We start from the raw sequence: 26170 nt of genomic DNA on the forward strand, positions 1-26170 counted from the left end.
GGGGCGGGGAGACCCGGGCTGAGGTCTCGCGCGCGCCCGCAGACCTGTTGCCCGTGCTGGAGATGCTGTCCCTCCCCGTCCCCGGCCCTGGCCCCGGGGAGCGGCCTCTGCCCTGCGATCTTTCCGTTCAAGGGGGAGGCGAAGGCAACGGGAGCCCCCCCCCCCCACCGATCCCCCTGGAAGATGTGGGGGACACCGGCCGCCCGAGTGCGCGCCTCGCCCGGCCCCCCGCGGCTGCACGGGGGGCGCGAGAACTTGTTGCCTGGAGTTGTGGAGCGAGCGGGCAGGAGCGCTGCGGGCAGAGACAGGAGTCGCCAAAGGCTTGCGTGAGTCTGGCAGTGTAGTCTTGGGGGTCCAGGAGGTGCCACCCGCCCCCCCCCCAAGTCCCCGCGGCTCCAATCGGAGCCTGGTGGCTGATGGTCGGTCTGCTGTCCGGGGTCAGGCTGCCTGGCCTTCGCTGGCGGGGTGGGGTGGGGGGCGCGCCCACCTGCCGGTCATCCGCATCACCGGTGGCCATCCCTGGCTCCACCAGCGAAGATCATGACCCGGAGATACAGGCAACCCGCAGCCAGCGCTGTCCCCTTACCCGGGGCTTCCAATCCCAGCCTGAAAGTAGCTCATTCTTGGGTCTCAGGCGGGGCCCCAAGGCTGCACAGGACCTGGTGAGCCAAGTCAGCTGGCTGTTGATTGTCTGGGTGACAATCGCAAGGCCTTGGTGTCCTCTAATCGCTGAGCTCATGGTCACAGGCTGAGTGAGATCCGAAGTTTCTAAAGTCCTTTGTCTGTGTGTAGGGGGTGGTGGTGGTTCTTCTACAGCTGACACCGAAAGCTGGCTGACCCCAGCATTGTTGCAAAGACTGCATTAAAAGTTATTCCCGATTTTCTGTAAATATTCTTAAATATACCGCTGCAGCCTGACTAGATCATGGGAGATTGTGTTTATGTCTTCACCCAGACCTATTTCACAAAGAACAAAGTAGCAAATATTGAATGTGACTCTTGGTGGAAGAGGTAAAGGGGAGGAAAGGGAGTTGGGGGTGAGAAGGTTTTGGAATATTTGCCTGAGAAGTGTCTTGTGACTATATCCATATGCATGGATGCATATGTATGATATCTATGGATATATCTACAGATTCACTTGGTAATCTATAAATTATATACTTTCTATCTCTAGATATTTAATATCTGTGGATGAATTTCAAATAGTGAGTAGCCTTCTAGGAGTGGTGATGTTTCCCACATCTCCTTCCCAAGTGGATGGACAGACAGCTTGGGAGTAAAATCTAGGGGGTGTCTTGGAAAGGTGGAAATGAGCTTCTATGGGCTTTTAGCTGAGTCTCTTCTGGGAACTCTCAGTTCTATGTTTTGAACAGCTGTAGCTGTAGGAGAAGCTCAGGAGTGTTCTTTGGCTTTTCTCAGTCCCTTTCCTCTGAGACAGGTGTAAAAGAAAGCAAGTAGCCTCCTTCTTACTGGAAGATTCTAGCTCCAAAGCCCCGGGAGAAACACTTATCTTGAGAGTTCTGGTGGCTTTGTTTCTCCAGGAAATCCTAAATGTGGAAATGGGGTTGGTGGATATCTGTAGGGTAAGGAGGGCTCCTGGCTGGGACCCCAGCCAGCTGCTTTGAGGCTGAATGGGTGTTAGTAAAGTCAAAGTGGCGCTGGTTTGTCTTCTGTGTGTTTGTTTTTATTTTTGTTTTTGTTCTTCTTGGAGAAAGGAAGGGAGGATGTACCAGGCCCCAGGGACAAAACAGAACTAGGATCTGGGAGTCCTGGGTGTGCCAGTCACATTCCCCGGCTCATATATACTCAGGAAGTCTCTGGTGCTTCAGGACCTTCAAGACTTGCCACACAGTGCCCATAAGTGCTATAGAAAGGCTCCTCCAATTGGTTGAGCATCTATTAGGCTCCAGGTGTGGTGTGTGCATCATTATCAGTTTTCTTGTCATCTCTGTGCAGGGTGCTGCCACTCCTATTTTTATAGATGAGCAAATTGTTCCAGGAAAATCTTGTCCCAAGCAGAGGAACGTGGACCACAAGGCCCTGGCTACACAGGGTGTGGAACCAGCTACTCCCAGAAAAGGGATGAGGCCTGTGTTAGTCAGTAGGAGAGAGGGGTTAAAGAGTTGGAAAAAGCAGAGCTCCCAAGAAAGCATCCAGTGGGTAGAGCAGCCAAACACATAAAATCCTGAGACTCGAGGTTCCCAACAGGGGCTCTTGAAGCCAGGAGAGCAGAAAAAAGGCCCATCAGTACTGGAGCATTAATAAAGCCAGGGTTTCTACTGGGGTAATAAGGACCGCCTCCCCCCCCCCCGGCTTCCCTCCCTGTATATCCTGGTAGATGCACCTGGAGAATGACTCCTCCAACATGCACCCAGTTTATTTTTCACCCTTTGATGGAAAGAGGGATGGCAGGGATGTTTGTCTTGTGGAGCAGTGTGAGACACTGAGAACAGTTTGAGCAAAATGGCCATGCCCAAGGATGCTGTTCAGATGAGAAAGGGGAAGAGAGACTTTGTCAGAAGCATGGGCTGTGGTGGAGAGTTAGAGATGACTCTGAAAGAAACTTCCAGTTCTACCCTTGTAGCCAGCCATGTACTCCTTTCTTCCCCAGAGGAGCCCATCATGGTGGAAGTCCTGATTATCAGGGAGATCTATTTAGTTAGGATGGTCAGAAATTGTAGCCCACACCTGGCTTTCCGTGGACAGACTCCAGGAAAACCTCAGCTCAAGTAGAGAAATGTGCAGTACCCTGAGAGGCGTAAGGACTCTGGCCTCAGGGGTCTGGGCTACTCAGGGTATGACACAGTCCTTCAAGGGAAACCAACTTTCTATCCCTCTGACAAAAAGCCTGAGATTAAACAGCTTATAAAGAAGAGAGGTGTATTTTGGCTCATTTGTTTCAGAGGCTCCAATCCATGCTTACTTGGCCTTGTTGCTTTAGGACCTATGATAAGGTTGATCAGGAAGACAATGTGTGGAACAAAACTTCACATCCCATAGTGGCCAGGAAACAGAAGGAACCAGAATTCCCATGTCCCCTTCAAGAGCCTTGCTCTCAATGATCTAACTTTCTCTCATACACCCCACCCTACCTCCTAAAATTCTACCATTTCCCATTAGTATCTCTAGGCTGTCGACTGAACCTGTAGTGTAAGTCTTTAAAGAAACATAAGATCTAAACTATAACAAAGCCTAACAGACAAGCCCCACATTTGACTATAGGACATTCAGGCCCTTAGATAAAAGGAGCTAGAAAAAAATCTTTCTGGATGGTATCTTCAGCCTGAAAGAAGTAGAAAGAGTAGAGAACTCTCCTATCATCCTTTGAAAGACAGGTTAGAGGAGTGAGTTAGTGAAAACCTGAGGCCAGACAGATATTCTGGCTCATGTTCTATCAGCTCTAACTAAGCCAGGCCCTAGATCATCTCCATAGGCACGGGGCCCCCACATGGGAGAAGATTTCCACTAGCTTTCTGGGATACACAGCTCCTGGGATAGGTAGTTAGATGAGGGAGGTTGGATCTCTATTCAGGGAAGACTTGGAGAGTCAGACATGTATGAAAAGCGGTTGAAGTACTGGTCAGGCCTGCTGGCTGGAGGTCCTTAATGGCTTCAGGAATCCCATGTAGCCTACATTTTGACTGGAGAGGATAAACGAGGGACCTACCTCTGAATGCTGTAGGACATCTTCCAAAGCACCTGGAGAGCTTTGGGGAAAATCATTTTGGAAGGGGCAATAATATTGGAATACACACCCCCTTCCTCCCCCCCCCCAACAGACCTTTAACTGGACACAGTTTTAGAAGCCATGATATCTGGCTGCCATGTGTTGTGGCTTGGTGTCTTGGTGGCCTCTCTCCTCGTTGGTAGCTCCTCTTCCAGGGTCTTTCTATGGAGAACTTTCTCTTCAGTGAGGGAGTAAGAATTCTAACAGTTGGTGGCTGGCTTCCAAGAACACAAAAGCATAAATAATAGGCATAGATAATCCAGGCCTCGTTAAAGCTCTAGCTCAGGCCTGGCTCATCAACTCTGCTATGTTCTGTTGGTGAGGTATGTCACGGGACCGGTGTGAAGGCAATGTAGAAAGAGGTGGACACAGGTATGGAAAGAGGTAGAAGCATGCTTCACAGTGGGTCATGGTGACTTTTTAGGGTCATTGTTGAATCTTTATGGATCTTTCTAGAAAACTTAAAATCCATATACCATAACCTCCTATCCTCAAGAGCTTAGGGAGGATGCATATGGGTCAGATGATCTATTCAAGGGGAGGCAGCAGTACCAAGTGGGACTAATGAGAGAGGGAGCCTCTAGAAGAAGGGACAATGTCAGAGACTTGGTCTTTTGGCTTGGAGATGCTCTACTGCAATCCTTGGTGAGTTTCTCCTCACCCGACTCCACAAGTTTATTTCTAGACATTTATGATATATAATGCAGCTAGAATCTGAAATCATATCTGCCTGAACCCAAAGCCAGGAATGGTGGTATATGTATATGGCTATAATCCCAGTATTCAGGAGACTGAGTTTGAGGCCAGCTTGTTTTCTGTTTTCTTTTTCAAAGATTTGCTCGGCTATAAAGCAGAGCCTGGGTTTGCCCATTACTGGATTGTCTCAACGGTCCAGCATTTTGAAAATAGCATTTTTGGTTGGCATGAATCTCTGTCTGCCTGATACTTGCTTGCTAAGACATACAAATTGATGTTAATATAGGGCCATTTCCCCCATAGCATGAAAATAACAAAATTGTGTGTGACCTTGACCTTCATTCCAAGATTTTTCAGGTGGTCATTGACTCTGTTCACACAAAGGTGTCATTAGGGCTGGTGACAACCATGATCTGTAATTGGAACTGAAATTGTCATCTTCACAAAGTCAACCTACCCTAAGGTTTGAAAATCTACTACTGGCCACTGCTTGGTCTGTATCTGTCTAGCAGAAGCCACCCCCATCTCTACATTGTGGTCTGGTCAAGTGTCCACTGTCTGGAACTTTAAAGCGGTGAGCAGGGCTTCTGGGATTCTGTGGGAAATCCTGTGGCATCTTCACAAAAGTTCCCTTAGCAACAAAGCCCCAGGAATCCCTGACATCTATTCATCACCATATGAAACCCTCACATCTATTTCCACCTAGAAACATGAACAAGATGCCGACCTTCTTGTATTCTTCTAAGCCTGGAAAAGCCCAGTTAGTGTCTGATGGCTTAGTGGATTCTACCTGTGAACACAAATCCGGTTCCCACTTGGCTGATGAAAGGAAATAAATGTTTGGCAAACCAGGAGGTCTTGTGTGTATGTAAGTTCTGACTATTACCAGGCCACCAGGAGACATTGCTCTAGCAGCTTGCTTCCTTATTACTCACAGTAGCAAGGCAACTTTTCTAACAGAATGTTAGACTGATCTTCCTGTGCTTAATTAAGAAATTAGTGGATTGTTTTCTCCTTGTAATAGAGACTTCTGGGGTAGTATTTATACCTCTGGAGGAGTAGAAATGGTACCTAACAAGTGTGTCTGGCTTTTGCTTTTGCAAATCAGAGCATAGGAATGTGATATGGAGAAGGGTTAGCTGTAACAGTGTATAAATTATGTCTTTCTCTTTTTTTTTCATACTGGGGATCAAACCCAGGACCTCAATAAAACTTATCACTGAGTCACACCCTCACATTAGACAGTGAGAAGATCCGCTTCCTTCTATCACTTTTTTTTATTTTTGTGTGTTGGTATTGGAACTTGAACTCAAGGCCTTGTGCTCTCAATGGGCTCAAGGCTGACACTTTACCACTTTAGCCAGGCCTATATTTTCTACTCTTTTGCTGGTTCATTGGAAATAAGTCTCATGTACTTCTCTGCCCTGGCTGGCTCCCTCAGATCATAGTTTCCTAAGTAGCTAGGATTACAAACGTGAGCTACTGGCAGCTGGCTCACATTTATTTTTGTGCTGGCACTGGGTTTGAACTCTAGGACCTTGTATTCTCATTCAGATTTTCCACTCAAGTCTGGCACTTTATTTATTTATTTTTTGGGGGGGGGTCTGGTCGTGGGGCCTGAACTCTGGGCCTGGGTGCTGTCCCTCAGCTCTTCAGCTCAAGGCTAGCGCTCTACCACTTGAGCCATAGCGCCACTTCCGGCTTTTTTCTTTTTGCTCATGTGGTACTGAGGAATCGAACCCAAGGCCTCATGCATGCAAGGCAAGCACTCTACCACTGAGCTACCTTCCCAGCCCAAGTCTGGCACTTTAACACTTGAGACACACCTCCACTTCCATATTTTTGTCTGTCAGTCGGAGATAAGAGTCTCATAGACATTCCTACCGAGGCTGGCTTCTGAGATCTGAGGGTCTCGGCCTCCTGAATCGCTAGGATTCCAGATGTGAGACACCAGTGCCCAGCATCCTTGATCATCTTTTACATGTCCTCTCTCTATCTCCAGGTAAAAATTTGTTCTGTTAATGTAACTTCCTGGTTCACTGTATCTCTACTTTTTTCCAGCTACAAATTGAAATCCAGATTGAACTTCCAGATACTCATATTCACACATCAAAACTAAGCTCATAATCTCAGATCTCTCTTCAATCTCTGGTTCCTCCACCCTCCAAACCTTAGTGGATGTCACCACCATCTGTCTGTCAAGTCCCCTGATATTTCCACTGTCTCCCCTCCTCCCCTGTTCACCAGGTTAGCAAGCACTGCCCATGGTCACTTAGAAGCCTTTTTTAATTTTTCTTTCAGAGTTTTCACCTCTGTACTTGGGTTTGTAAACCTTTTCTGGAAAAGGACAGGAAACATTTTAGGCATTGCCAGTCAAGAGGGAAGCTTGAGCCAACGCTGCCTGCCTGTGATCTGTAGTGTGCCAGAGACAGGGAGAAGTGGGAAGAGCACCCTGAGGGAGCTCTGCCACAGCAACTCGGTCTGCTGCTGGAGGTGAAGCCTCCATAGACAAGCCACAGACCCATGTGTGTACTTGTGTTCTGACAAAACTTTATTTGGGTCTTAAGTGTCCTCCAAAGGCCCACACATTAGAGAGTGGGCCCCAGCATGGTGCTACCAAGAAGGAGTGAAATAAGTGGAGCCTAGTGAGAGGTCTTCAGGTCATTGGGTTATGTACTTGAAGGGGAGTATGGGACTTTGTTCACTCTCCTTTTCACCTTCCCATTCTGAAGTGAATGGTTTTGCTCTGCCACATACTCCCACACGAGGGGCTATCCGATGCTGTTGCCTAAAGCAACAGGTCTGCCCCACCATGCACTGGGATTTTCAAAACTATGAACCAGAGCTTCTCTTCCTCTCTCTCTCTCTCTCTCTCTCTCTCTCTCTCTCTCTCTCTCTCTCTCTCTCTCTCTCTCTCTCTCTCTCTCTCGTCAGTTGTGGTGCTTGAACTCAGGGCCTGGAAGGCTAGTACTCTACCACTTTGAGCCACAGCACTACTTCTTTTCTGGTGGCTCATTGGAGATAAGAGTCTTACAAACTTTCCTGCCCTGGCTTTGTACCACCTCCCTCAGATCTCAGTCTCCTGAGTAGCTAGGATTATAGGCATTATAGGATTATAGGATTATAGGATTGAGACACAGAAGCCTGGAAGAGCTTTTCTCCTTACAAAAGAAATAATAGAGGCTGGGAAGGTGGCCCAGTGGTAGAGAGCTTGCCTTGCATGCATGAGGCTCTGGGTTTGATTCCTCAGCACCACATAAGCAGAAAAAGCCGGAAGTGGCACTGTGGCTCAAGTGGTAGAGCACTAGCCTTGAGCCGAAGAGCTGAGGGACAGCACCCAGTCCCAGAGCTCAGGCTCCATAACCGACAAAAAGAAAGAAGGAAAGAAAGAAAGAAAGAAGGAAGGAAGGAAGGAAGGAAGGAAGGAAGGAAGGAAGAAAGAAAGAAAGAAAGAAAGAAAGAAAGAAAGAAAGAAAGAAAGAAAGAAAGAAAGAAAGAAAGATGGATACGGGAGGCCTCACAAAGGTAGAGTACCTGCCTAAAATGTACGAAGCCCTGAGTTTAATCCCCAATGACTCTCAATATGAAAGGGTAGCATACTGGTATGGCACTTGTCTATCATGTTTGAGGCCCTGGGTTTGATCCAGTGCCAATAAACAAATAAATAAATATATTGTTTATTGGAATTTATATTTGAACTTGTTATCTTCCTTATGTGCCATGAAGTTTTCTGATGTGTGTATATGTATGTGTGTGTGTGTGTGTGTGTGTGTGTGTGTGTGTGTGTGTGTGTGTGTGTGTGTGTGTGTGTGTGTGAGAGAGAGAGAGAGAGAGAGAGAGAGAAAGTAATGTGATTTGAATTCAAGGCCTGTGTGCTATCCTTTCGCTTTTATACTCAAGGCTGATGCTTTGCCATTTGAGCCACACTTTTACTTCTAGATTCTTGCTGGTTAATAGGAGATAAGAGTTCCATGTACTTTTCCTGCCTGGAATGAATTTGAACTATAATCGTTAGATGCCTGAGTAGCTAGGATTACAAGCGTGAGCCACCAGGGCCCAGCTTGTTATTTATTTATGTATTTATATCATGAAAGACAACAATAATACATTGGTATGTGAAAAGGCAAAGCAGTTAGGCAAAAACCTTATAATAGAAGACATACAAAGTCACTTACAAAAATCCATCTCACTAGTAATCAAACGATTGTAAATGAGGCAGACATGAGGTGCTGATTTCAAGCTCCAGTGACACCCAAGGTTGTTTTTTGCTGTTGTTGTTGTTGTTAATTTTTTATGAAAAGATGTCTTTACTCAGATGTGGTGGTTCAGACCTGTAGCCCTAGCTACTGGGGAGGTGGACATGAGGGGCAGTTCAAGGTCAGCTCAGTATAAATTATTTCTTGAAACTCTATCTCAATTATTGTCTGGGCATAGTGGCATGCACCTTTTATCTCAGCTACAGTAGTAACCCAATGGCTTAGAAAAAAATGGCACACACCTGTCATCCCCAGAGATACACACAGAGAAATGTAAATAGGAGGAACATAGTCCAGTCCAGCTCAGGGAAAAAGTGAGACCCTACCTCAAAAATAACCAGTAGAAAAAGGGGATGGAGACATGACTGAAGTGGTAGAGCACCTACCTAGTATTGAGAGACCAAAAACTCTTAAAAATAATATCAAAATCATTTTAGAAAGTGTGTATTTTGGAAGTGACACTATGGCTCAAAGTGGTAGAGCCCTAGACTTAAGTGAAGAAGTTGAGAGACAGTGCCCAGGCACTGAGTTCAAGCCCCACAACTGACAACAACAACAACACAATATAATGTACAAAATGTGTATTTCCAGGCAACAGGAAAATTTAAAAGCATGGTATTTAAAATTTAAAATTTAAAAGCATGGTATTTAAAAGCATGAACAACACACATAGCCTCACAGTTGCATTTCTAGAAATTTCCATTTAGGAGGCCTCTGCTAGGCCTCCTCATGTCCCTTGAGGGTAGAGATTGGCTACATCCTAAATATCCACCTGGGGGAACTGGTTAAAATCAGGCTTTAGATTTGTGCTCAACACAAATCTAGGTGTGCGCACATGCGCACACACACCATACAACACAACTAAATTGAAGCTGAATTTCAAAACTAAAAATGCTGCCAATGATGCTGCCGATTCTCAAGAAATTGGCATCGTTTAAACTTCTTATGGTGAAGATAAATAGTTGGTGTTTTGTTGTGAGTAAACTGCTTTTTAAGAACAGGACTATGTGTACAGCGCATTCCCTAAGTACAGGTTGAAAGACTACACTGTGGTCCCAGGCCACTCTATTTGAAATATCCCAAGTTAACAACAGGTTTTTGTTATTTGGGGGTTGGGGTAGGACATAAAAAAAAATGCCAGTATTCCTCTGAAACCAAGTCTGGTGTGTCTGTGGTGTGACTGTCTGTCACCTTGTCGTACAAAGGACTTAAGGCAGCTTACCAAAAAGCATATGGCACATTCAGATAACAGCATAAATGTGTGAAATTCGAGGAAGGAGAGAGGAGAAAACAAGGAAAAAGAAAAAGATGATGGAGTGAAATTTGAGTGATAGGGCTTGAGTTAGAAAGGGTTGATCAGATTCAAGAGAGGTCCTCCCTTCAAATAATGATAGGTTTGGTCACTTCCCAGGGAAGAGTAACAGCAATGTTCCAAACACAGTCAGTCACATTAGGGGCAGAGACAATCTTATCAGTCAGGATGGGTTAAAAGAAGTTGCCTTACTAAAACAATCTCAGTGACTTAAAACAAGATAGGTTTGCTTCTTGCTCCTGCTGTGTCTGATCAGAGTTAGTTTGAGGCTACACAACCTCAGGACCCAGGGTTATAGAGTAACCGCTCTTGGAATCTTACTGCAGAGTTGTGTTAAATTGCACATTGCTTTAAAAGCTTTTGCCTAAGGGTGGCACATAATTTGATCTACTATTTCATTGTCTAAAGCACAGGCATACTTCACTTCAAGACCATGGTGGGATGCAGTTCTTCATCTGCCTGGATGGAGAAAATGAGCAAGCTTGCGTCTTGGTGTAGATTGCCTTGATAACTACTGTGCTCCTGGCCACTCAGGATTCAGTGCTTCCCAGTTGCATTCAGAGTGGTGCTTCTCAGACAGGACCCAGTGCTTCTAGAAAAGAACTTCTCACAGGATCCTGTGGGCTGTAGGTTCTGATTCAGTGACCCTGTGATAGAGCCAGAGGCTCTGTATGTCTGACAAGCTGTCAGGCTCTGTAGATGCTGCAAGGAATCAGACTACCATGTGGACCTCAGGAGATACCCTGAGCTCTGCTGATCCATAGTGATGCCTATTATTCTTTCAAGTAGGCTTTGGTGGGCTAAGAAAATGACTCTCCAAGATAGAACCAAGGTCTCTCTGATCCCTTTCTCCCCACCTTTCATCTCATCTGGTTTTTTTTCTGAAGCTCAGGAAAGGGTTTTCTCTGATGCTTTCCTATCTAGCTAAAAGGGCAAGACTGCAGATTAGTTCACAGGAAGACAGACTGTCGTTGATATCCAAGCTATTGTCTATTGGCCCATTTATGACCTCTCAAAATCTCTCTTCCTAGCAGAGCACTGGTGGCTCATGCCTGTAATCCTAGCTACACAGGTGGCTGAGATCTGAGAATTGTGGTTCAAAACCAGCCTGGGCTGTTATCTTTTATCTCCAATTTACAAGGAGAAAGCGTAAAGCAGAACAGTGGCTCAACTGGTAGAGCACCAGCCAACACCTAAGGGAGAGTACCCAAGCCCTGAGTTTAAGTACCCTCCCATCTTTCTTCCTTTAATACTATGAACAGCTACAACTTTCATTGCTCCCTGGGAAGAAGCTATTAAAACTATAACCATCTGGTCTTTTTGAGTCTGACTCTCATGTACTTCTATGTCAATAATTGTGTATGTCTTTTTTTCTGGATAAGCTACCCATTACAGCTTGCTTTATAGACTCAACAGACCTTCATGGAGCAGAAAGAAAGTTGCCATTGCCCCTACAGCTCCTTCCTTCCACAGCAATCCAAGAGTGCATTGACATACTAGTAGATACTTGGTCTATACTGTTTAAACAAATATGGCTATTTCAGGATCTCAGATTCCCAGTGATTGTTCTCTCTTTGTATGTGTATGTATGCATGTGTATGTGTTTAACATTTGAGCACTGACTGTATACCATGCTTTCCACAAGACAACAACACAGCCAAGTTCAAGTTTTCTTTAGGGGAGGCCTTGGAGGATGTTCCCTTTCAGGAGGACCCCTTTCAAGAGACCTCAAGTTCATACTAGTTCATATGAAAAAACTCCAAACATTTAACTCTTCTCAGATACCATCCTTCCTCCTTCCTTCTCATTAGCTTGTCAGATGCACAGAGAATTCCAAGATTAATGAACAAGAAAAATAATTAAGTTGTAAAAGTTCTTTAGAGATGTTATTTTAAAAAAGACCTGCAAAATGAATCCTTGTCCTTTATTTAATCATGAGAATGGATCCTTCTTTTAGCAATGGTTCAGGGAAGAGAGTCATTGAGCCATTTGTTTTTGATTTGTAATATAATTTAGGCATCGAAATATGAAACCTCAACTTTAAATTTAGTTCAAGTCTACTGTTCTCAGTTAGCAAGTGTTTTATTGATAAATAGCTACCAGCATTCATTGTGCTTAGAGGGGGAAAAATACAACCATGTTGAGTAGTTGATAATCGAGGACACATTCAGCAAAATCTAAGCCAGTTCTTAGACTTGGGTTTTATTAAGAAGAATCTGGGTCCTGGGGCACATCAGAGTCTACCTGTACAGATACTTGGCTACAATGTCAGTATTACTTCAACACTAATGTGGATGCAAATCATGGTGTGGGAGGTATCTCCTGAGAAAATGCAGATTCTAGTTTTGTAGGTGTGGGTTGATGCCTGGGTCTGAGGGAAAAGTACCTCCCTGTTCACGAGGTACTATTTAGGTCCAAGTATACAGCACAGCATACTTCAGTGACTACCTGGGAGGGGTCTCTGCCCTATAGTAGTTCTGCCACAGGAACTAACTAGGTCTTCTAAGATTAGAGTGAAAGTTTACAGCTTAAAGACTCCTACAAAACAGCCACATTATTAATGCCACCAATACCTTGCCTGGTAACTATATTCTTCCCTTCCTTTTCCCCTTCTTGTGTGTGTGTGTGTGTGTGTGTGTGTGTGTGTGTGTGTGTGTGTGTGTGTGTGTGTGTGTACACTAGGGCTTGAACTGTCCACTCACTTTTATGCTTAAGGCTGGCACTCTACCTTCTGAGCCACAGCTCCCTTCCAGCTTTTTGGTGGTTAATTGGAGAAAAGCGTCTCATGGACTTCTCTGCCCAGGATGGCTTTCAATTGCCATCCTCAATTCTCAGTCTCCTGAGTAGCTAGGATTATAGGCATGAGCCACCTATGCCCAATTTTCCATCTTCTTTTTTGTGGGGTTGATGATTAAATCCAAGATCTTGACTATACTAGGCAGGTGCTCTACCACTTGAGCCATGCCCCTGATCCTACTTTTTGTCTCACACAACACTGAGGACCTGCATTTCTAATTTACTCTTACGGGAAACAGCTGTTGGTGATCTCTGGGCCACAACTGGGGTTGCAAGACATTTGGTACTTAAGGTTTTTTGTTTTCTTCTTTAAGTTTGTCAATAAGACATATTTGATCCTGGACTTAGATTGGATATTAAATTTTGCTTTTTTTTTCTTCAAATGGATTATACAAGGCTATGCAAGTTCATGGAAAAGAACACGGATTTAGGAATTAGGCTTCTGAGTGTACTTAATCTTTGGACAGAAATACATAGGGCCAGTGTCTGGGGTTCGTTTGTCTACTCAGTCCCTGAGCACAGAGTCGGGTGGGACTCAGGAAGGCTGTACTGGGCTGGGGGCCAGGAGCCTGGCTATGGAAGTGGTCGAGCCAGTAGCAAGGTTTGCAGTCAGCGTGATGTGTGGTATGAGGTAGCAGACGCAGGGCCTTGACTCAGTAGGCAGAGCATAGAGGTAGAAGGAGCCTGGATGATCTGGTCTGGTACCCAGAGTTTTAGGAGGTCTGTGCTGTGGGATGTGGTTTACTTGTGTGGTTAAAATGGGGCTGCAATCCTGAGCCCTGTTGCTATGTATAATGTTGGCTGCTCAGCCCATCCTCAGTGGGCATCTGAATCCAACTCAGCTCCCACTGCCTGTGTGGCTCCAGGCAAATTGCAGTGTATTCTAAGTCATTTTTAGGGTTTCTATGAGGGTTAGAAGAACATAGGGGAAGAGGAGTGTCCCTGACCTTGTTCATACCCTGTAATGGGAGTTTACATTCTCTTATGTGATAATTATGCACCCAGTTGCATGCTGGGAGCTGCCTGTGGATTGGAGGCAGGTTTGGGTGGGGGGCTCTGCTACTGAAGGAAGAGAGAGGCTCTCTCAGGGCCCCTGTGTGGACATCCTGTGAGACAGTCCAGACACAGCTCTGTGGGCAGGACACGGCACTTCTGAACATCTTGTGAAGTGCAGATTGGGGATGAGGAAACTTTGCTTTTCTTTCTTAGTGGTCATGGGTTTGAAGTCCAGGCCTGACTTACCAATTAGGCAATCTGCCACTTGATCCATGTCTCCAGCCTTTCTTCCTTCTCACTTCCCTTCCCTTCCCTTCCCTTCCCTTCCCTTCCCTTCCCTTCCCTTCCCTTCCCTTCCCTTCCCTTCCCTTCCCTTCCCTCCCCTCCCCTCCCCTCCCCTCCCCTCCCCTCCCCTCCCCTCCCCTCCCCTCCCTTCCCCTCCCTTCCCTTCCCTTCCCTTCCTCTCTGTCTCTGACTCTCTGTCTCTCTGTCTCTCTCTCCATCTCTCTCACTCCCCCCTCTCTCTTTTGTGTACATGCATGCATTGGTACTGGGACTTGGATTCAGGGCCTGAATTCAATTCAGTCCACTTGAGCCACAGCTCCACTTTTTAGCAGTTAATTGGAGATAAGAGTCTCATGGACTTTTCTATCTGGGCTGTCTTTGAACCTTGGTCTCAGAACTCAGCCTCCTGTGTCACTAGGATGACAGACCTGAGCCAATGATGCCCAGCTCCATTGGTTCTTTTTGAGGCAAGTACTCACGTCATGCCCTGGTCAGTCTGGGATTTCATCCTCCTACTTGCACTTCCCTGCGTTATTAGGGATGATAGATACGTACCCCTGCCTTAGCTATTGTGCTTCCTCTATAGCTGGGATAAGAGGCATGTGCCACCAAGCCTAGCCATTTGTTGAGATGGAGTCTCTCAGATTTTTATGCTGGGGCTAACCTCAAATTGAACTGAGATCCCCCGATCTCTCCCCGCCAAGTACTATGATTGTAAACCCATCATACCCAGGGAGACTGTTTCTAACAAGCTCCCAGGGGCTGCTACAGGTCTTGGGTTGCATACCTATAAAGTATATGTTTTGTGTGGAGAAGAGTCCCACTGACAATGGTCAAACCTTCTGTTCCTTGCTAGTTTATTGGAAACTATTGTCTCATGATTGGGCTCGGATAGTTAGACTTAATTGCTTCTTACCAGGGTTGATGGGTCCCTGGCTTCCTGGGCAGTCCTGGAAGAGACTCTTGTAATGAAGATAAAGATTTTATTGGGAGAGGTCAAGTTCAAGAGATGTGCTAACAGATATTCTCTCTCTCTCTCTCTCTCTCTCTCTCTCTCTCTCTCTCTCTCTCTCTCTCTCTCTCTCTCTCTCTCTTTCTCTCTCTCTCTCTCTCTTCTCTCTATCTTTTTTGCCTGTTTCTGGAGCAAAGTCTAGGTGGAGAACCCCCTCTCCCCAATTACCTGGCGGTCCTGGGGATGGACCCCAGGGCCTCCAGCATGAGACAACTTTTTGCATGCCTCTGTTCTGCCAACCTAGCCACACTCCTGCTCATCCTGAAAACAATTTCTTAAAGCACTGTGTGGGGAGGGAGTAGATGGAATCTTGGGCAGTGTTTTAGGGCTCTAAGTTGAAGATGATATCGCCGAGCTGATGTCTCCCGCAGTTCCTAGATGGCACCCTTGGGTCTCTGTTCTAGGCTTGGCCTCTCTTCCACTGCCAGTTACTGCTGTGGTCCCTGTCCAGAGGTGTTCCTGGTTTATAAAGATTTCTAGATGTTTATTCTTTGTCATGATGCTGCAGTGATTTTTCTAGCCAGTTTGATCACCAAACTCCCTTGTTGAAGACCTTCAGGTTTTTTTCATTGTCTTTCCATTAATGTTTAATGACCCTGATGCAAGAAGTTTGGGGTCTAGAGTGGTCTTGGGTTTTGCATATGAGATAAGAGTTTTTGTTGTTATTGTTTTGTTGGTGCTGTTACTGGAGCTTGAACTCAGGGCCTGGGCATTGTCCTTTACCTTTTTTCTGCTCAAGGCTGGCACTTTACCACTTGAGTCATAGCTCTACTTCTAGCTTTTTTGGTGGTTAATTGGAGTTAAGAGTCTGTAATCCTAACTACTCAAGAGGCTGAGATATGAACATTGCAGTTCGAAGCCAGCATGGGCAGGCAAGTGTATGAGACTCTTAGCCCCAATTAACCACTAGAAGTAGACCTATGGCTTAAGTGGTAGAGCACTAGACAAGCAAAAAAGAGATCAGGGACAGCATCCAGGACCTGAGTTCAAGCCCCAGGATACACACACACACACACACACACACACACACACACACACACACACACACACACACACACACACACACACACACACACACACACACACACACACACACACACACACACACACACACACACACACACACGAGTCTCCTGGACTTGCATGTTGGGTCTGTGATCCTCAGATCTTAGCCTCCTGAGTAGCCAGACAGAGCCACCATGCTCTGCTAATCACATATCTTGGAGAAGGGACCCAGATCTAAATGTGAATCTGAAGCTCATTTTATTTATTTTTTAAAATATTTATCTTGTGTGTGTGTGTGTGTGTGTGTGTGTGTGTGTGTGTGTGTGTATGTGTTTTCGTTGGGTTTGAACACACAACTTCTTGTTCTCACTTAGTCCTCTCACCACACCTCCACTTCTTTTTTTTTTTTTTCTTTTGCTGGTTCATGAGAGAGAAGAGTCTCTTGGATTTGCCTGCTGAGGGCTGGCTTGGTGTGGTGATCTCAGATCTTGGCCTCTTGAATGAAGGCTATTTTAGGGCCGTAGTTTCCCTGAGCTTTGTCACATGAGGATGTGTTGTGCTTACTCAGAAAGTTTTCAATGTTGGAGCATTTCAGATTTTGGATTTTCAGATTAGAAAGCTCAACCTGTAAAACCAATGAGGCCCTTTGGGCTCAGGCTGGCTGCTCCTGGCCTGTTGTTCCACAGTCTTATCAAAACCATGTGGGACATCCAGTTCTTGGCCAGGATCTTGGTGTCTCTTGACCCACATCCTGGCATTGAGTATCTTGTTCTTGAAGCAGCTCCCTCCCCGCATGCTCTCTCATCCCTGCTTACCCCTTTACTTTTGTTTAAAAAAGAACATTCATGGATTGTGCAACTGTTGCCATGATTAATTGTAGAACGTTTTTCATTTTAATCACCTGCCCCCACCTCAAAGCAACCTGTGTCCATCAGTGGTCTTCTCTCCATTCTTCCAACCAACCCCAGCCTCAGATGGCTGCTCTGGAGATTTCACTTGAGTAAATGGAATCATAAAATGTATGGCTTTTTGTATCTGGCTCTTTTCACTTAGCAGAAAGGTCTTGAGCCTTGCCCATGTGGTAGTATGGATAAGCACACATTAGCCCTTTATTCCTCTTTATGGCCAAATAATATTCCAATGTGTGGATATACCATATTTAATTTATTTACTGACCAGTAGATAGAATTTGGGTTGTTTCTCCTTTTTAGGTCATGGTGAATATTGTTTCTATGCTAGTATTTTTTTCAGTGCTAGGGAATAAACTCAGAGCCTTCTTCATGCTAGGCAAGCATTACCACTGAGCTACATCACAGCCCTTATATGACTTCTATGACTACTAAGTTCTGGGGCTCGAACCCAGGGTCAGGGTACTCCTCCTTAGCATTTTTGCTCAAGGCAGGTGAAGTCACATCTCCACTTCTCACTTTTTGGGTAATTAATTAGAGATAAGAGTCTCACAGAATTTCATGCCCAGCTGGCTTCAAACCTTGATCCTCACATCTTAGCCTTCTGAGTAGCTAAGATTACAGACATGAGCCACTAGCACACAGTTAGTGGGTTTCCTGGGGTCCAGGATTGGGTCTCTTATCTTTTGCTTATGGCCTAGCATAGAGACTTGGTGAGACAAAGAACTATCAGAGCCATTCACTTGGACTGTGGTGCCAGTGAATATGATTTTGTCTTTGCCATCATGATAATTATTTGGTTTCACATGCTGAAAATTAATAATGATGTTTGCAGGGGACACATATAGAATCTGTTCCCATCTAGGCATCTTACACATGGACCATGTGTCACAAGACTGACTGGGGAACAGTATGCATGACCCACCACAAAACACTCCTGTGTAGGGCGAATAGCTTCAGATCCATAAAAGGCAGTATGTTATAGTTTCCTACTGGAGAGAGAAACAGGCCTTAAGGCAATCAGTCTCCCTTGGGATGGGTTTGATTGCTGGGTTGTTCTCAGAATGGGAGCTATCTTAGCTTTCTGTTGCAATGACAAAGCACCTGAAAACCCAGGTTAATAAAGAGAGAGGTTCACTTTGCCTCAGGGTCTTTGACCCTGTCACTTTAATCCGGTGACAGAAGTGCTCAGTGAACCAGGTGCCAGTGGCTCACACCTGTAATCCTAGCTACTCGGGAGGCTGAGATCAAGCTAGCCCAGGCAGAAAAGTCTTAACCACTCAAAAACCAGAGGTGGTGCTGCGGCTCAAAGTAGTAGAGTGTTAGCCTTGGGCAAAAGAGCTCAGGGACAGGGCCAAGATCCTATACTCAAGCCCCACAGTTGACAAAAAATGAAAAAAAGAAAGAGAGAGAGGGGAGGGAGGAAGGGAGGGAGGGAGGAAGGAAGGAAGGAAAAAAGGAAGGAAGGAAGGAAGGAAGGAAGGAAGGAAGGAAGGAAGGAAGGAAGGAAGGAAGGAAGGAAGGCAGGAAGGCAGGCAGGAAGGAAGGAAGGAAAAGAAGAGCACAGTGGAGGAGCCAGGGCTGCTTACCTTATGGTGGTTGAAAAGCAAAGAGAGTAAGAAAAGCATCTGTTTTACAATATTCCTGTTAAGAGCAACCCCCACTCCCATGACCTAATTCCCTCCCACTAGGTCATGCCTCCTGAAAGTTGTACCACCTTCCAGTAGCACAGATTTGGATCAGAGCCTTCCACACAGAAGAGGCACTGTAGGGAGATGGTGACAAGTTTGGGTGTTCAGTGTTTCCTCACTGGGCAGATGGGACTTTGATCATGTTGTGTACTTCACCTTGTGCCTCAGTGTCCAGATCTTTGAATGAAAATAATAGGTATTCAAGAGTGGTTGTTAGAGTTTTCTCCTTTAATAGATCTGCTCTGCAGAAAGCCTGGTATTTGTTATTTGACTGATAGCTGCCACCTCTCTTCTTTTCTTTTCTCTTCTCTTCTCTTCTCTTCTCTTCTCTTCTCTTCTCTTCTCTTCTCTTCTCTTCTCTCTCTCTCTCTTTCTCTCTCTCTTTTTCTTTCTAGTTCTAAAGATGTTCCACTTATTTCTTATTTCCATCCATTACTCAGAATACCATCTAACTATTTGCTTTTTCTTAGAAAGAGAAACCTGCTTTCTTGAGTTCCCTCTGAAACTCAGGGTCATCATTTTTGATGATGACCTTGTCTTTTCTCCTTCCTGGCCACTGTCACCTTAATTCACTTTCAATCTTAGTCATTCCCAGTCACTTCTGTCTCATTCTTGCATGGTCATTGAAGATATGTTTGCCCAGGAAAATCCTGGCCCCTTCTGTCAATCTTCAAATTTGTCTAGGTGTGTTTGGACTATAAACTTAAACCACAGCTTCCTCTCTGCAGTCTCCTCTCATCCAGAGTCTCCTTGCCCAGGATAAAGATGACGCTCTGATTAGAATCTTAACAGGCCAGTAATTAAGGAGAATCTTATCTTGGAGCAGGTGACAGATAAACCAGCTAGTAAACATAGATTTTTTTTTCTTTTTAGCAACTAAAGGCCCTAAGTATCTCCTTGCCCCTGGAAAGGTTGACACTTAGTAAAAGGGTAAGTTCTCTCTTATGCTCTCTTTCTGTCTCTCTCTGTCTCTGTCTGTCTCTCTCTCTCTCTTTCCTCCCTTTGTCTATTAAACAGTGCCTTTTTCTCTTTCTCTCTTCTCCTATTTCTGTCTTTCTCTCCATCTCTTTCTTATCTCTCGCTTAAGCAGGGTCTCACTATGTAGCCCAAGCTAGCCTTGAATTGGCAACCTTCTCTTCGGGGCTCCCAGCTGCTGAGATTACAAGTGTGCACTGAATCACTAGGCTTTCCTAAATGCTGTCTGTCACTGGGAGTCCTAGACTCCAGGAGGTTGTCAAGATGGGACATAGAAAAGGGGATGATGATTTCCTCTTTCAGCTTTTCAGCTGTGGTCTTTGAAGCTGTCTCTGCTCCAGTTCCCATCAGCTTTTATCAACCCCATCCTCTGACCCTTCAGTGTGGCACTTGAAGAAGATGAGCTCTCTGCTTTTCTGTTTCCTTCAGTTTCCTCTGTTAATCAGGAAACAGAGACATCTTCACTGGGTTGGTGGCACAGTTGAACTCGCCCTGTGTCTGACTCTCTTCTTTGAAGGCAAGAGGCATAGCTGTCTTCCAAGTGTGGTTAAAAAATAGGGGGTGAAGAATGTATCTCCAAGGTCAGCTTGCCCCCTAGCCAGAGGATGGGTCTTGCTGATGTGTGTGAGCTGGGGTTGTGTTGGGCATGTGCCATGTCTGAGCCAGGCTCTGCACCTCTGTGGTCCTGTAGAATCTGTGATGGGCATGGCTTTATATTTTCAGATGACTTCCTGTGCCTCACCCAGGGTGAGGTTCACCCAGGGTCAAATGGCCTGTGAGGGAGCAAAGTGAGGCTCCTTTATACATCTATGTGGAGTCCTTTTTGGGCGTTCCCTGCAGGTGTAGGGAGCCTTGCCATTGTATTGGAGTGTGGCCAAGGCATTGCACTTTGCCTGTGACTGGACTCCTGGCCTTAAAACACAGTGACTCCTGGCCTTAAAACACAGAGCCGGAGTGAGAACAAGGAGAGGGGAACCAACACTGAAGCCCTCCCTCTCCCAGTCTTGGGGTTCATTTGTGAACCTTATTCCCCTTATTCCACTTCTTCCAGGCTACCATGGCAAGGGTCCTGCATCACAAGCACCAAGACCCCTCAGGCTCTGTGGGACCCAGTTTGGAAATCCTGTACTAAGCATTGCCCGTCTGCATGACGGTAGCATGTGGGTTGCAGGCAGGACCACTGCGCAGTTCTGACTCACTTAGCAGGGGAGGCGGGGGTGGCTGGGGTGCTTTATCATTAGTCTTGGGGAAATGATTTCTCTGAGAAGCAGGCGAAGGTGTAAATTATGCTTCGCTGCAAATCGTGAAGACTGTGTGTGTGTGTGTGTGTGTGTGTGTGTGTGTGAACATACATATTCTTAGGTACAGCTACAAGTCTCTTGAAAATGAGGACTGATGGGAGATGCAAGCAAATTGGAAAGGGTTACTGTGCACCCGAGCAGCTGACATGACTGATAACCATAGTCACCTATATGTGATTGGAGGGAGACGACAGCCATCTTTGTGTGTATGTGTGTGTGTGTATGTGTGTGCGCGTGCGTGTGTGCATGCTATTACTGCGACTTGGATGCAGAGCCTGGACATTGCCCTTGAGCTTTTTTGATCAAGGCTGGCTCTCTATCACATGAGCCTCAGCTTCACTGTTGGCTTTTTAGTAGTTAATTGGAGATGAGAATCTCATGGACCTTCCTTTCCTGCCTTGTCTGTCTTCGAACCCCGGTCCTCAGATCTCAGCCTACGAAGTAGCTAGGATCACAGCTTTGAACCCCCAGGCTACAACCACCATCTTAGGGGGCTAGAGGGAGCAATTCGAAGACCCTGACATCCCCCTGAGAGTGAGCAGTTTCTCTACATAGCCAGATGCCGCAGCTTGGACATGGACGTCAACAGTGTCCTCCTCAGTTCCCCTACAATGGCCACTGGTTGCCCCTGATCCACGTTTCCAAGGGCTCTTTGATTAGACTCCTTATGTGTCCCTGTGCAAGCACCCTCTGGTCTCACTGCTTCTCTGCTCTCCTCACTCTGCTTTCCTGAGGAGGCCCTTCCCCCTCTTCTGGCTCAAGCACTATGGCCTGGATATGGCTCAAGTGCCTCCCCCAAAGCTTGATGTTGTTGGGAGCTTGGTACAGCAGAGGTAAGGCTTGCAGCCTCCAGGAAGCCAGTGAGTGGTCAGATAAACACACCGGGCACAGAAAGTTGCTCCTGGGGCAGTCCAGAGTGAGGGAAAACTCAAGGCTCATGAAAGGCTCTATCTCCTCCGGATCCATGTGTTGACATCTTCGCCTTCAGGACCCCAAGATGTAACTGTCTTAGAGACAAGACCCTGAGGGAGGTAAGTTACAAAACAGTCAACAGGGCAGGGCCTTAATCTAACACAACTGGTGTCCTTAGAAGAAAGAGAAATTGGTGTTGGTGACTCACACCTGCACTTTTAGCTACTCAGGATGCAGGGGCCTGGAGGATGGTGATTCAAAACAGCCTGGGCAGAAAGGTCTATGAGACTCTGTCTCCAACTAAGTAGCAAAAATCTGGGCTGGAGGTGTGGTTCAAGTGGTAGAACACTAGCTGTCAGAAAACAAGCCAATTGAAAGCATGAATCCCAGAGTTCAAGCACTGTTACCACACACCACAAATAAATAAATAAATAAATAAATAAATAAATATCCAGATTGGGAAGACTATATGAGCCAGAGGCCTGTTATGAGCACACACTACACATAAATAGATAAGCAAAAAATAAATAAAATCTAGATAGGGAAGACTATATGAGACAGAGGCAGGTTAAAGAAGGCCCTCCACACACTAGGGAGAGGCCTTAGAAGAAAGCAACCTTGGTGGTATCTTTGTTTGAGACCCTTGGCTTTTTGAACCATGGGACTTGAACTCGGGACCTGGGCACTATCCCTGAGCTTTTTGTCTCAAGGCCAGTGCTCTACCACTTGGAGCCACAGCACCACTTCTGGTTTTCTGGGGATTAATTGGAGATAAGTGTCTCATAGGCTTTCTTGCCTGGGCTGCCTTTGAACCAGGATCCTCAGATCTCAGCCTTCTAAGCAGCTATGGTGTGAGCCATTGATGCTCAGCTTTACGCTCGTTTATTTCCTCTCTAACATTTCCTATCTGACAGGCTTCATGTTCTGTGTGTTTACTATGTTTGCTAGGATGTTGTCATGAGCCTGTGCACTCTGCAAGGTCACGGCTGTGGGTCCATCTGTTCTTTCGTGTGATCCCCAGAATCCAACACAGGCGAAGGCCCTTAGAGTCCCTCACACACACTGTGGGTGAGTAATGTAGGAATCCAAGTCCTGGGGTCTGATTCCTTACTCTGAGCCTAAATTCAGACTTGGTAATTAAAGCAGGGTGTCATCCATCTAGTCCTGCTGGGCTCTAAACACTTGAGTTTGCTGAGAACTCCGAGTTTTTTGCAGCCCAGGAGGTAACCAGATTTTTGGTTACTTGCAAAATTAGACTCCAAGGGAACAGACCCAAGGGAGACAGGGGAGAGCCTTGTGTGTGTGTGTGTGTGTGTGTGTGTGTGTGTGTGTGTGTGTGTGTGTGTGGTGGGGGTGGAATGGGGGGTGGAGGTGTGTGCTTTTCTGGGCATGTGGCTATGGTCTTGTGCATGCTGTTTTCCCAGCAGACGTAGAAGTTTCTGGAAGGCAAGGACAATGGTGGTCTTCATTCTCACTGTAAACTTGTTCATGGTGCTTCTCAGACACACATCTGCACGTGAATGGCATTTACATCTGCACATACATGTGAGCTTTTTAACAGCCTGGCCAAATGGATTACCGGTCAGATAAAGACACTTAGGGCTCAGAGGATAAGCAACTTGCTCAGGACACACAGCCAGCCAGAGATTCCATCGCTGCTCAGAACAAATATTGTCTGCTGTTTCCCTTCCCCAGAAGGGGAGGTCTAGTTTTTTTATGTCAGATAAGAACCATGTGGCACAGCTTATTTTGAGAGATAGGAAATTAATCCTTATGCTGTTGGACCTCATTCATATTAGAGGGTTTTTTTTGACACTTGGAATTTTCTTTGTGTGTGTGTGTGTGTGTGTGTGTGTGTGCACGCACATGCACGCACGCGCTTTCACATGCTTGCTTTTCTTTTTCACTCAAGGCTGGCGCTCTGCCACTTGAGCCACACTACCACTTCCAGCTTTTTGCTAGTTCATTGGAGATAGTCCCACGGGCTTTTCTGTCTGGGCTAGCTTCAAACCGTGATCCTCAGATCTCTGTCTCCTGAGCAGTTAGGATTATAGGCCACCAGTGCCCAACAACACTTTAGAATTTTCCAGTCAGGAAGACATTCTATAAAAGTTGCAGTGGCCCTTTCTATTACTCCAGAAAGTGAGGTTCCTCTTTTCTCATCCAGCTTCAGAGGTCCTCTGAAAAAAAAGCAGGTTTCCGGCTTCATTGGGGGTGTTCTTCATTTACTAACAGGTCTGACTTAAAGAGCCATTGTCAGGGATTCTTGGTGAAGGCACCCGGCCAGGTGGGAAGGACTGCCCAGCTTGGGATGCAGTTCTGGGTTTCACCATTGGAGCTCTGTGTTGGCCCAAGTTACTGACAAGTCTGGCTCTAGTTGCATCTGGCCTAAGAGGAAGCCTGGGGAAAGCTTGCCTGGAGAAAATTCGGTCAAGATGTTGGCTTCTGACGCCTCTGGTTTTCTTCCAAGCCAGAAGAGGAAAGGATTGTGATTTACAGGATAAAGGAAGTGCTAGGGTTTTCTATGAATGGAGTGAGCTCCCAGCAGGGTAGATGCTTTGCAACTCAGGTGAAACCACACAGCCAAGACAAAGCCCTCCGGAGTTGAGGGGGAGGGTTGCCCTGGGCTGGTGTCAGGTAGCTTGCTGGGCTTTGACACAGTTTCTGTGTGGTTGGGGTGCTCCTGAGCTCAGAGATGTCCCTCAAAGTGATGGCACTGCTGGGCCTAAGGTAGAAGGTAAAGTGCACTCTCACCTTGGAGCTTTTTGATGCATGGGCAAGATCACTTCAGCACTTAGGAGGCTGAAGTAGGAGGATCTCGAGTTCTAGGCCATCTCATCCTGGGATACAGGATGAGAGATTATCTCTCCTCCCCTCCCCCAAGAAAAGGAGAGCAGGATGCAACAGCTCATTTATGGAGCCAGTGGAGCCAGTGCTCAGGAGCTCTGCGGTGTGCCAGGTACAGCCTGGGAAATTGGAGATCCACAGCAAACCTAGCTCACAGAAACCTTTGCAATAGACAGACAAGAAAGCTAAGCAGACAAAGCCAGGCACCCGTGGTTCATGCCTGTAATCCTAATTGCTCAGCAGGCTGAGATCTGAGGATCCCAGCCCAGGCAGGAAAGTCTGTGAGACTTATTTTCTCCACTTAACCACCAGAAAACTGGAAGTGACACTGTGGCTCTGTTGGTATTATCCCCACCTCTGGTCCTCAGTTCTACCCAGATCTGAGCGCCTCTCAGCCCTAGAGTTTCTGCCCTATAGCTGGCCACTCCCTCTCTCCGCCCAGCCCTACCTTGCACTCATTTACTTTGCTTCTGCCCTCACTTCCTACCCCCAGACCTGCCTGCCACCTGGGTAGTGGCAGACACCATGTGCTCCCTCTCCTGGGGAGATATGGGCTCCTCTAATAATAATAGTAATCTGACAATAATCTTCCTCCTGTGCCTGCCTACCTCTGTGTGGTCCCCTGGAATGGTCATGAAGGATTCTTACAGGCTTAAGGTGTTAGAGCGAGAGCCTTAAGCAAAAAAGTCCAAAGACAACATCCAGGTCTTGAGTTCAAGCCCCATGATAGATGGGAAAAAAAAAAAAGAGCAGGTAATGTGATGATTTAGACAGTTTGTAGTTTAAGTGGCTAGGTAGACATCCCTTTAGGAGAAAATATCTGATGAGAGCTCTAGAAGATATGAGGGAGCAAATGTGTCGATTTCACGCACTCCAGCCAGAAGTCAGCAAGAACAGCACATGCAAAGGCCCTGGGTTTGAGTGTTTCTGGAGAGGAATAAAGAGGTCAGTGGAGCTGGAGAAGAAGTGAATGTGGCATAAAGAGTATTGAAGATAGAGCGGTGTGGCGACTGAGGGATGAGAGATACCTAGGGCACGAGCGTCTTGGGGACCTTCATGAGTCCTGACATTTATATTAAGTGCTAGAGGAACCATTATAGGAACTTTTGTGCAGACCAGTGACATGGTTATGCTTATAAGGCTCACTCTGCTGCATTATTGAGAGTCGATACGAAGGGAGCAGAGGGGATGGAGAGCAAGGGACAGAAGGATGGAGATGAGTGAAGAGTTTTACTGTAATAGTACAAGAGTTGGGTGTGGTGGCACACGCTTGTAATCCCAGCTACTCGATAGGCAGAGGTAGGAGAATCACCATCCAGGGCCAGCCCTGACAAAAAGAAAACAAGACACTATCTCAAAAAATACTAAAAAGGCCGGGCGTTGGTGGCTCATGCCTATAATCCTAGCTACTCAGGAGGCTGAGATCTGAGAATCATGGTTCAAAGCCAGCC

General features: G+C 46.2%; 1 protein-coding gene across 1 annotated transcript in view; it reads left to right on the top strand.

Annotated features, from left to right (window-relative positions):
* Positions 1 to 26170, top strand: part of Gas7 (growth arrest specific 7) — a 210202-nt gene that overhangs the window by 648 nt on the left and 183384 nt on the right. The window lies entirely within an intron of this gene.

The sequence above is a fragment of the Dipodomys merriami genome, unplaced genomic scaffold, assembly GCF_024711535.1.
Source record: "Dipodomys merriami isolate MVZ:Mamm:240054 unplaced genomic scaffold, mDipMer1.0.p SCAF_19, whole genome shotgun sequence".
NCBI lineage: Eukaryota > Metazoa > Chordata > Mammalia > Rodentia > Heteromyidae > Dipodomys > Dipodomys merriami.